Source organism: Gymnogyps californianus, chromosome 13, assembly GCF_018139145.2.
Source record: "Gymnogyps californianus isolate 813 chromosome 13, ASM1813914v2, whole genome shotgun sequence".
NCBI lineage: Eukaryota > Metazoa > Chordata > Aves > Accipitriformes > Cathartidae > Gymnogyps > Gymnogyps californianus.
The window spans coordinates 7,318,478-7,330,256 of record NC_059483.1 but is presented as its reverse complement, the minus strand read 5'-3'; positions in this window follow the sequence as shown (position 1 = coordinate 7,330,256).

Genomic DNA, 11,779 nt, shown 5'->3' with positions numbered 1-11,779 from the left:
TCAGTAGTGATAATTACTACATTAGAAATTAAATGAACCTCATATACTACATCTTTCAGACCTCCTAGGAGAGTTGTGAAAGTGATTTAGGGAAGTGAATTTGCTATTGTGCCTAATCAAGTTACAGTAATTGTCACCTATAATTTTAACTTGACTGCTATGTGTTTAATTGGAAGCTTTACCTTTGGTTTTTTGTAACTGAGCTTCTCTGTGACTGTTTTTCTACTTTCCATCCCCTCCCAAAACCCACTGACAGAAAACAAATCATCGCATACAGCTTTGCAGTTAACAGCATTGCTGTTTGCTACCACATTGGCTTCTTCATCAACCTGATGTCTTGCAGCATCAGGTGATTTTCCTTGTGAGACCAGCACCAGGTTGTCTTCCTTGAGATTATAATCACAGCTGCGTAGATATCAGTGGCAATAAAGGGGCTTTCTGGCCCTAGGGGATCCTTAACAGGACTGCAAGTATTGCAGCACTCTGGGGATCACAAAGTTAAGGTAAGCCCTAGGACTGTCTTATGTGTGGAGGGGTAAAAGCCAGTCCCCTGCAGAGCTACTAATATGCACTAAAATCTCTGTGGTTGTTTCTGAGGGTGCTGACTTTCAGCAGCACAGAGCCAGGCTGATATGGCTCTGTGTGGCCCCTGGTTCTGTAGGTGTTTGGTCAGAGATACTTTCAGTTCTGTAGGTGTTTGGTCAGAGATACTTTTAGGGACTTGCTGCTCTGCTCTCTACCTTGTGCTTCAGAGATGCTGGGTCATGTGCAGCCACCTTAGAAAATCTTATTAGTGAGTCCCTTATCCTGATTCCCCCAAGCAGGCCACAGCTTGTTTCCTCAATGAGCTCTGCAGGGCAGCAAACTGCCCAGCAAGCCAAAGGGTTTATGGAACAGCAGCAGGGACCTGCAGGTGAGTGGCAAAGTAAGATACAGTGGAGGCGAAGGCATCCCAATGCTTCTCAGCAAGGCCCCAAGCTATATAGGTTGGTGCTGGGTCAAGGGTAGGCTTGTGGAGGCTGCTGATGCCTTCTCTCCTCCCAAATACACATAGTGAGTTTAATGCACAGGTTCCCTTCTGTGGTCTGAGATCTGGGCAATTGCTCTGGTGACTCAGCTCTAAAACAGGCCTGCTTGTTCCTCCTTCCCTTTTCTTGCTAAAGAAATGTGTCAATGCACATATATACATGACTTCAGCCTGCAAGGAGATAAGGTTTCTTCTGGATTTAGGGAACATGGTGATGATTATGAGCATGGAAACTCTAAATGGTTCATCTGATTATTGGTCTTCAACCCTCCTGGGTGCTTGCCCAATATCAGATTGCTGGGCACGCAATGGGGCTGCTTCTGACCATACCTATTCAACATAAAGTAATACTTGTCCCACTGGAGTCGCATAATATATAAAACCTGTTCAATTTAGATTGGGATCAGGCCCTCCATTTTTAGAGAGTATGTTATGGAGCCTTAAAGCTCCAGAAAGGCTATATTATGTTGATGCAATTAATGGATGTTATTTGAAACTATTTTATCACTGTAACCCTCGTAGAAATTATTGTGCTTGTGTGGCTTTGCACTCACATTCCGGAGCAAGGTGTGTAGAATAGCAGTAACCTTGTCCCTGAATAATTCATGTTGTTTGTCAGCCACTTTTTAAGCCTTTCTGCTTAACCACAGAAGATTAGCATTTTTGTTGCTTTTTTAATCAAAGGTTTGGGCTGGAGGAAGGGAGAGTGTCAGTTTTCTTTTTAGCTTACTTTAAACACTTCCCCAGGCTTTCAGTATGCAACTTAACTATTCAAATTTGGATATTTTGGCCTTAGAAGCATTTTAGCTAGCTTTTAGGCCTGCTATATTATACAACTTTCTAGTAAATCATGAATAAAATGAAAGCCTATAGAGCTTTTTTCCTAATTTCTCAAGGGTCCTTTTACTACCTAATTTGTTTTCATCCTATGTTATTTGCTGACTAACTCTAATCAACTCTTCTGGTATTGTTCCAGTCCACAAGTGTGGGAAGGTTTGGCAGGTAATGTGTGGCAGCACAGGGAGTTCAAAAGCTCCTAGCCTTGAAATGAATATTGTTGGTTGGAAATTGGACTGCATTCATTACATGCTGGAGTTCTCCTGAGCTTTGTCTTCAAGTAAGGATGCTCCACTGGTGTAAAACAGCAAAGCTCTGTTAGGGTTCTGAAGTGATGCTGAGTTGCACAGCTGCAGTTCAGAAATACTTAGCCTCAAAATCAACAGGATAGAGGTAAAAGCCAAAGGTCTGGCTCAAAGAGAGAAAGGAATGCCAACCCTGACAAATGCAGGGCTGGGGGTGTATTTTCTTTGCTTCTATCTTGGGGTCATACACAGTAGTGTTTGGGTTTTTTTGTTTAAATTAAAAGTGAAAAGTTGAATTAGCAATCCCATTAAGCATCCATCCTGTTGTCCTCTTTCCTGGAGGTATACAGAGGTAAGACAAGGGGTTTGCAACACCACTAGCTGATGGGATGACAATAGGAGGCAGCTTACTGAAACAAGCCTGGCACCTTGGCTGGGAGCTCCTTCTGACCAAGAGGTCACTAAATCAGTGACACAGCTCCTTTGGCTGTCTGTGGATCCACACCAGTCCTTTGTGTCTGAGTAAACTAAAATCACTGGCATGCAACAGCAGCCAAGTCCTGTTGGCAAGAGCATATCACTGAAGGGGAGGATGTTTGGGTTGTCATGCTGACAGATTTAACAGAGAAATGTTGATGTGTGCAGAGCGCTCTATGGACATATTTGGTGAAGGAGAGGTTGGAGTGAGATCACTGCTGTAGGAAACAAATTCCCTGTCTCTGCTCTCCACTGTTCCGTGTTTTCCCTTTATTTTCCATGCTCTTTCTTTCCCTCTGAATCTTCCTCTGCAATACCAGGTGCGGTCTGGCAGGGGATGGGGTGACAGAAGTCAGTACGTGGCCACAATTCTTTGAGTGTGGAGCACTGTGGTGTGACATTCACAGCTTCCTCTGGCACTTAGAGTTGGCTTATCTCCTTTTTGCCATTGCCACTTCTTTTCTTTTCCTCTCTATGCCATAACATTTAAGAAACAAAACCCAGATGCTCTTGGAAAACCAAATGGATTTTGAAAGAGACTGCTGTGTTAAATCCCAAACTTGGCAATGCAAACTTTCCAATCAAGCGAATTTTCCAAAATGCTGGCACTGAGCTTCTCTTCCTTCCCTTATTGATACTGTTCAAGCCTCTTCTCCTGGAACTGCAGCTCATGCTATTGTGCGTGGTTGCCAAGAGCCAGTCCACAGCTCCCACATTGACACGCGGTTGAAATGACAGCTCCAGCTTTCACACACTGGTGCACTGTGGTCGCTGGGGAGTTTCTCTGTTCCTGTTCCACTATTAGGTTTCAAACCTCCCTGCTGAGTAGCTGTCCTCAAGTCACATCAGGTAAGCTTAGCTATGCATTGAATTCAGAGAGTGGAACTAATCCCACGTTTCAGCTTTAGATACAGGAGAACAATGAGACAGGGAGCTAAGCCTGGCCTCTGTCTGAAAGGTAAGGTTTTTAAATATATTAAAAGAAACAGATGCCCTACACTTAAGCATGTGTGTTGTATCTAATTCCAGGTCAACTTCTGTTTAGCTAAATGCCAGGCCTATATATTTGAGGCAAAGTATATACAATATATAGCGTATTACATATATGTTTAAATTATGTATATTATGTTTAATGTGTGTATGTTTGGGTTCATTACTCTTGACAGGAAAGCTGTAGTGCCAGGATCTGGCATATGCCAGATATGCCAGTCTGCATATAAATTCAGGAAGCTATAGAAAACTATTACCATGAGCAGACAGGAGCCAACCTCAACAAATACATGATTTTGCTTTCCCAGCTGTTGATATTTCTGTCACTGAAAGAACTAAGTTCTGCCCCCAAGTTTCATCTCCACTGTTCTGTGCAGAAGTGGCTGGCTCATAGGGAATTTTCTCCCAGCATTCCCTTTGCCTCAAAGGGACATTTATATTGACTGATAGATCTGAGTTCAAATTTTTTTATGATAAAAAGATGAATCTTTATTGGATCTGAATTATAAAATCCTTATTTATAAAGATTTGAATCTTTTAGCTGAAATGAGTGGATATGCTAGCTGCTAAAAATGGTATTTAATTGTCTTACCAGGTCCCCAAAGCTCACTTGCTATTTTCTTTGGCAAATAGAGGAAAATTTTAATTTCCCCTCATTTGAAATGTAAAAAGAATGGTGAATAAGACTGACTACACTGAGATCTTGCCTGCACAGTGCATGCTAGAAATGAGAACAGTCTCTGCAAGAAGAAAGTGGCATTAAAATTACTTTCCCTTTTAGCATTTATACTATTGCTATGATTAGTAAAAGAATGGAGCTCTGAGTGTTCTTCATGCCTATGACAAGCAAGCATGACGAATCTGAAAAAGGAATGAATGTCCTAACTCATTTTCCCTGCCCTTCAATTCCCATGCTCCTTGTGTTGCTGACAAGCTTTGCCTTCCAGTTTGTTTGGGGCAGCAGGAGCGATGGGCCACTTCCCAGCAGGTGGAGGAGCACTTCCCAAGCCAGGTCTTGGGAGGGACTGGTGAGCCTGCTGAGGAGTTGCTACAGATGGCCTGAAGATTACACAAGGAGCTGCTGGGCATGCAGGTCCCTACCTGGCCCAGCCGTACCTGCAGCCACATTTGTAGGCTTGCTTTCTGGCTAATCAGCAAGTTTAGTTTTGGAGGCACATTCAGACTTTACAAAAAGTGCAGATGTAGTAGTGATGGATCCTCCAGGGTGAGTGCTTTCCTGATCTGCAGTGTGGCTGTCTCAGATTTCCTATGGGAACTGTATGTCCTACACTTGCCTGGCATGTGGCTCGGCATGAAGCCGTTTGGTTTACGGTGAGTGCATGCAAAGGGTGGAAAAAAAATAGTGAATCAGGCCTTTAGGTCTTTTTGCTGTGCATGTGCTGAATGCCCTGTCCTGGGATGAGGCAGGGAAAGGCTACTGTATGGAGCTTCTGTGCACTGGTGGGCATATGCTAGCCAAAGAAGTAATTAATGTAATGCCACCTATCCCTAAAACAAAAGGCAACAGAGTCCCAATGAAGGGGCTTAGACTTCTTCAGCTGATCATCTGACCTAGCACCAAAGTGCTACTTAAAAAAATCTGTATGTGTAGTCCTTTGAGATGTGGCCTCAAAAGTAGAGCTTCCCATTCCCCCATATGCCAGACAGTTGTCTTGGTTCACCGGCTGTGCAGTCTCTTGGCAGACCTTGCAGTTCCCTTCTTTACTCAATTGATGGATTCTGCAAGTGTCTTTTACCATGTGCTTCCCCAGTAATTGAAACTGGTCACAATCTCTTCCACCAGACTGACTTCCCATTTGTTTCTTACTTTCCTCCTAAGGAGGGCTGAGTGTGAAAACTCATATGGCTGAAACAGAAACGGTTGTGTGAAGCTCAAATGAGTGCTGAATGCAGAACAAGGGGCTGGGGGGCACAAGAGCTGGCAGTTTCTGCATTTCAGCACAACGTGGTCCCATCCTGAGCCTGACAAATAAGAATCTTGGTTTTCAACTCCAATGTGGCCTTCGGTAGTTGTTCTTAAATTTGTGTAACAGACCAAAAGAATTAAGCTTAAATATGAGTGGATGTTATGGCAGGGTAATACAGGTATCTATATAAGAACCTCTACTTCTTTTTATATGTCTATTTATAGGTTATCTATTTATCAAACAAGCCTAGGAAAGTTCAGTAGTTGAGATAGTGATATTCAGTGTAATTCTTAAATGGTCAGATTTGAAATCTTGGAAATCCTTCCCCTTCCACCCAATAGCAAAAAAGTGAATGCCCTGCTACCTCCAGGTATCATATGAACCATTTTATCTTAACTATTTTTGCTTGGAAAGCTCTTCTTTATTCTACTAGGTTAAAGAGCAGGCATGTTCTCTCAGCACAGTTAAATCCCACAGCTTATTACCATGAAATACATGAGCTTAGAGGATATGAAAGTGTTCCATCCAAAAGAATATGAAAGTGGTCTGCCCAGAGAGAGTTCAAGGCCTCTTGTATAAGGAACACAGTTCCAGGCTTTAAAGCTGTACCATGTGTCAGGATTTTCAAAAAGGCAGTTCTCAAAATGGCCTCTTAAACTGGCAATTATTTCCCATATATCATCAAGACAGACTTTTAGAGGAGAAACGAAGACGCTAAAAAGAATTCGGTATGGAAGAGTTCCTGTGCTTCAGAGGCGCAATGGCAGGATGTGCAGGGACAGTCCAGCTAGCTACAATTTGACTAGCCCTGGGACCCAAGAGCAGCTTAATCATTGAAGCTTTTGGAGCCTAAATTGGGTGGCTGGTCTGTTACAGCTGGCATCATTGCAGCTTTACTGTTGCTAGTATCCCCTTGGGCCAGATTAAAGCTGAGTGACTGCAGTTAGACATAGTCTTACTTGGCAAAAGAATTAGTGAGCAAAACCTATATGACCTTATTTGGGGGAGGATGGGGGTTAAATGGGGGGAAACTCTGTTATCCATCTTACAGCTTTAGATTCCAGAATGAGTCATTTTCCTTTTTGTATATTCTAACACAGTATTTGCAAATAATTTCTAGGAATCCACCCATTGTCTGACTTCCAGTTATCTGATTTATTCTGTTGAACAGAGATTTTAGAAGAAATAACATTTCATTCTTTTTAATACATAACCATTAAATACACTTTTATGGTCAATAACAGAGTAGGCATTCTCCCTGGACCTCAGCTCAGTGTCCTGCCATTCAATAATAAAGCTGTTGACGACAGGGAGAAAAGGATGTAAAGCCACAAACAGAAAATAAAAATTGCCAGTACCCAGAAATATATAAACTGAAGTTTTCATAGAGAGTCAAATATTCCAAATTGAATCCATAGAATATAAATTATGCAATTGAATTTGAGTGGGTCAAGTAAATAAGGGCAGGTAATGAGATATCTGTATCACAGCCCATTACTAACCTAATACCATGTATTAAACTTATTTCCCCATGAAAGCTGACACATTGGGCTTTCCTCTATACAACAAAGCAAATACAGGGGCACTTATAAAAATATTCACACTATCCATTAATCTTTCAAGGCTGTTAAGATTGTTTATGGTTGTTACCTTTCTGCATTCAGTGAACAGGTCTGTAACACTGTCCCATCCTGTTGTGAGATAGTACTGACTCAAAAATAGCCATTAAAAGTTAGATGTCTGAGAGACTTTTTTTAAGCAACAGGCCTTCTGAGTTATGAAAATAATTCCAGTGTATTAAGCTTCCAGTGTTCTTCAGGCTGAAAGTATGAAGGGGAGAGATACTTTCCCTCCTGTTGCAGCTCCTGGGATTGTCTTTTCCATATTCAAGTTTTTTAAAACACAAAAAAAGTTACTGAAGAGAGAAAGAACTGAAAAATGGAGTAGCTTGGAGTGATGACTTCAGAACGGTCCAGGGATATAGGATGGTGTTGAGTGATTCAAGTTTACTGTACTCTCCCTACAAAGAAACAAATGTGGTTGCAGCTATGCCAGCTCCCCCGGTTAAGAAGGAAAACTAGTTTGCTCTTAACCTTCTTGGCTTGTTCCAGGCAGAAGAGGCACTTTATTTTTTGCTTTCCCCTTTCTCTAGCCATCTGTGCTCTTTGGGAAGTGTCTGCATCTTTCCTGTGGTTGAATCACATTCTGACTAGCAGCTGGACCAGTTTACATCTACATTAGTGCATTAAAGTCGCAGCTTTTAACTGTTAGAGCTGGCCAGGCCATCAGTGACCTATTTCTTTGGAGGTCTGTATGGGTTTTTCCATGCAAGCTGCAGAGTTTTAATCACACACACACACGTAGGTAGAAGCAAAAATGGGTGGAGGAGACAAGGGGCAGCAAGAAGTCACTGTTCTTTGTTACCTCTTCCACCATTGCAAGGGCCTGTTTGATCGGGGCCCTCTGGAAGTAAAGAGGAGGTAGCCAGAAGGGTTTGGAGATGAGATTAACTACTTGCTGAAATCTGGTTCTGGAGACAAGGTCAGAAACAACACCTCTTCCTGCTCTGGATGGGGTGTATTTCCCCTTTGTGTGTGGCTTGTTTTACAGGGTGGCCAAGAAGCCTGGGGGATATGGGTCATGTTTGCTGGCAAGAGGGATTTCAGAGACTATATATAAAACACTGATATGCAGTGTTTGTTCCAAATAGCTGGGAAGCTGGTTATTTTTTAAGTGGTGCTTTTAAACACGGCTTTTAGGAATAAGAAATTAAACATGCACAGATGTGCATGAAATACCGACAGAAATACTTTACCTGCAAAGAGGCTAGAGTTAATGCAGTCTCAGTGAACGCTCTGGTAGTGCCACATTTTCTGTTGGCAACCAGGGCTCTGATGCACACCTCTAACACAGCCACAAGAAGCTTAAGGGTCCTGGCGTGTTAGGAGGGATCATCATAAAACCACGATTAGAGACCTGACGAATTGGAATAGGGCTCATACTCTGAGTCTGCTGTAACCCAAACAGGGCCATTTCCTTTGAGATTGCTGTTGGGTTATACCTGCTGAAAAATGAGGTTTCACTAGGAACAAACTCACTGAATCTCCTCTTTGTGCCCTGCGTAGAGCAGATCCACCAGAGTACAGATTTCACATCTCTACGCAGGTACCCAAGCCTTCTCTGTCAGGCTCCTAGTAATCGCAGACTGCTCTTGCGAAACTTTATGTTGACGGTGGATGAATGGGTATTTTGTTCTAAAGTGACTGCTCCAGAATACATCACTGTCACATCACCTAAACAATGCCAGTCACCCAGATTTTCAGTAGCTGCTGGGACTTGCTAAAAACAGTAGAGCCTGTCATTCTGAGATTAAGGAGTGATTAGCTGTGTGGCTTCAGTCAGCCTTAAGAGAAAGGTTAAACACTTTGGGAGGAGGAAGTACGTGTGTGTATGTGTGCACATGTGTCTTCCAAAACAACAGATGGTTTCAATAAAGTTGCTCCTGCTGCTAGGAAGTGGCACTTCTTGACATTAGCAGAGCCATATCTCATCAGGGTTCTTGTTTCTACCAGTCTGTCTCAGCAAGGCCAAATCCACTGTACAGTATGGGGTAATCAGAAAAGGCACTCCAATATCTGCCCCATTAATTGCCTCCTGCCAGTCTTCCCTCTATTCTGATGCAATGCCCACTGTGCTCGGTATGGCAGGATCGATCAGCTTTGAAGGGCAACTTTCCCTAATGATCCGCAATTCCCTCTACTTAAACTGCAGCAAGAACTGTCTTTTTAAAGATTCCGCAAGAAATGCGTGATTTCTTGGAACCGCTAAACAAAAACCGCTCCGCTTCAATCAATGTATCGATATATTAAATTATTGTGCAACTAAATTAATGTGCCCCTTGGTGACAGAATTGCAGAAAATGAGCAGTGTTTTATGCATTAAAGACAAACGGGTAAAAGATTGTTTTTTTCAAGGTTAGATTGTTCCACAGTGAATATCAAGATTTTTCCAATTAAAATACGAGGGCTTTTCAGAGTGCAGTTGTATCAGCTGTATTACTTCTCACAGCTCCACAGTACAATTAACATGTACAAACAACTGAAGAATTGTAAATATGAGTAATTGAGACATATTTGGGACATAGCAAGTAATATTAATATTTTTTACTAGTATTGTATTTAAATTTTATAGTTAAACAATTTTGCTGGAAATTAATGCTTTTTTTTTTTTAAACTTGAGATTCATGAATAAAGTGACCATTCAAAATGTTGCTGTGAAAAACTAAAAAGTCTTGTCAAGCTTCTGCAAACCTTAGTTTCCTTTGTTTGGACTGTATGGCATGGGGGGGGTAGGTTGGCCCTTCCTTTCATGATGCCCTCCACTTTTCAGTGAAAAAAAAACATACAGAGAAGAGCCAAGAAAAAAAGGAAAAGAGGCTGCAGTGACCTCTTCCTACAATTTTAAACTAAACATGATATACAAAATGAAAATAGAAATATTCATGTGGATTAAAAATTGTTCCCTTTTAAAGCTGCTTGAATAAACCTCTATTCATATTTTTCTTTAAATTTTGGTCCAGTTGCATTTATTATCTTCATTTTGCTGGCAGGAGAAAACATGAAAAGTCTTACCCAATACTGTGTAGCAAGAGCTGTGCATCATCTGTTGTGTAGCAGGAGCACCGGGGGTGGTTCGGGCAGTTCCCTACCAGATGACCCAAACCAACAATCTGCCAAAGAGATGATGCTCTCTTGGTCCCTATATTGAAGGTAGATGAACCACAGTTTGCTAATCAACTTGTTCTGTAAGTGTAATGAAGAAGGGAAACATTTTCAGTAACTTCATTGTTTGTTCAAACTTTTTTTTTCTGGTATCTTCTAAGTTCCCAAATATCTGAAAAAGTGTATATTTTGTTCATTTTCTCCTGAAACTTTTTCTTTCCCCTCTTTTCTTGCTTGGGCTCATGACAAAGACATTCTTTATTCTGAAGGCAAGAATCCCAGAACAAGCAGTGCCAGTTCTGAGTTCATAAGGGGGGCAATGTTTCTAATCACTTATAAAAGACAGACATAGACTCTGTGTTCCTTCTCAGTCAATATTACTTCATTTTTATTTTTGAACCTTTGGAATATCAAATGGGGAAAAAACTACTTTTTCCACTGAGCGTTTTCAGCTGTATGTTTTCAAGCTGTATCTGCAGGAATGATAAATTAGGTGTGAAATTAAAGCATAAGTGAAAGCATCCCAGTCCCTCAATAACCAGGACATTTTGGATTCTTGCAAAATCTTAAAATGGTGTCATCAGTTTCAGTGCATTGCTGACCAGAAGAATTAAAAAAAAAAAACCCAAAACCAACCAACAACCCCCCCCCCAAATTATTATAATATTGATAAAGGAATTTACATCAATATATCTATTCACAGCTCCCCATTGTCTCCTGGGAAGCCAAAATCCATGAAATCAAATTATTTGATCAACAGCATGCAGTAAATTAGTGTCAGCACCAAGCCAACAACCCAATTTTCTGACTTCTACGCTCAAATACTGGGCCTGCATCACTTCCCAGGCAAAACAACGACAGAAGAGAGAAAGAAAAGGATGCAGCAGAAGGAAAGGGAGCTAGAACTCACTAAGCATCTTGTAATTTCTGAAAGAACTGGTTGTATTATTTGTGCGTCATGCAAATGCTATTTACAATACCTAGCTTTAATATGTTAGGCAACTGCCACAGATTTCAGAGTAACTTTCACAGGCAACATGCTTCTCATTGTGCACCTGTGAGATCCAGCAAATAATATGCAGGGCTGGGTGAAAAAGCCAGGTCTCTGGACTTCCATGGGAGTGCTACCCTGTGCTAAATCTTCTGAGTGCTAATGAAGGTTTCCAGAGAGGGGAGTGGGTGATGGCAAATTACACTTGAAAGATTTCAGACTAAGAGAAAGTGCTGGTATCAACGCTTCTTAAAGAATATTTAAACCTGTTTGTATGGCAATTTATTTGCTTCACCAAAAACCTTACAAAGGTAAGCTATTTCAAGAAAAGCGTGTGCTCCAAAGTACTGGTTCAATGCAGTATCTATATTTAAAAACATTCTCCATTTCACTTCTGCATTTCGAACACTGATCCAGCCCCGTCCACACCAAAGGAGAAATGAACTGTATCAGGCAATGTCATTTGCTAAAAAGTAAGAGCGGAGGTATTCTCCTTCCCTTCGTTTTATATTTCTAGGGACAATTTCACAGGCCGTGCCGTTGCTGAATGGGGAAATTGGAAA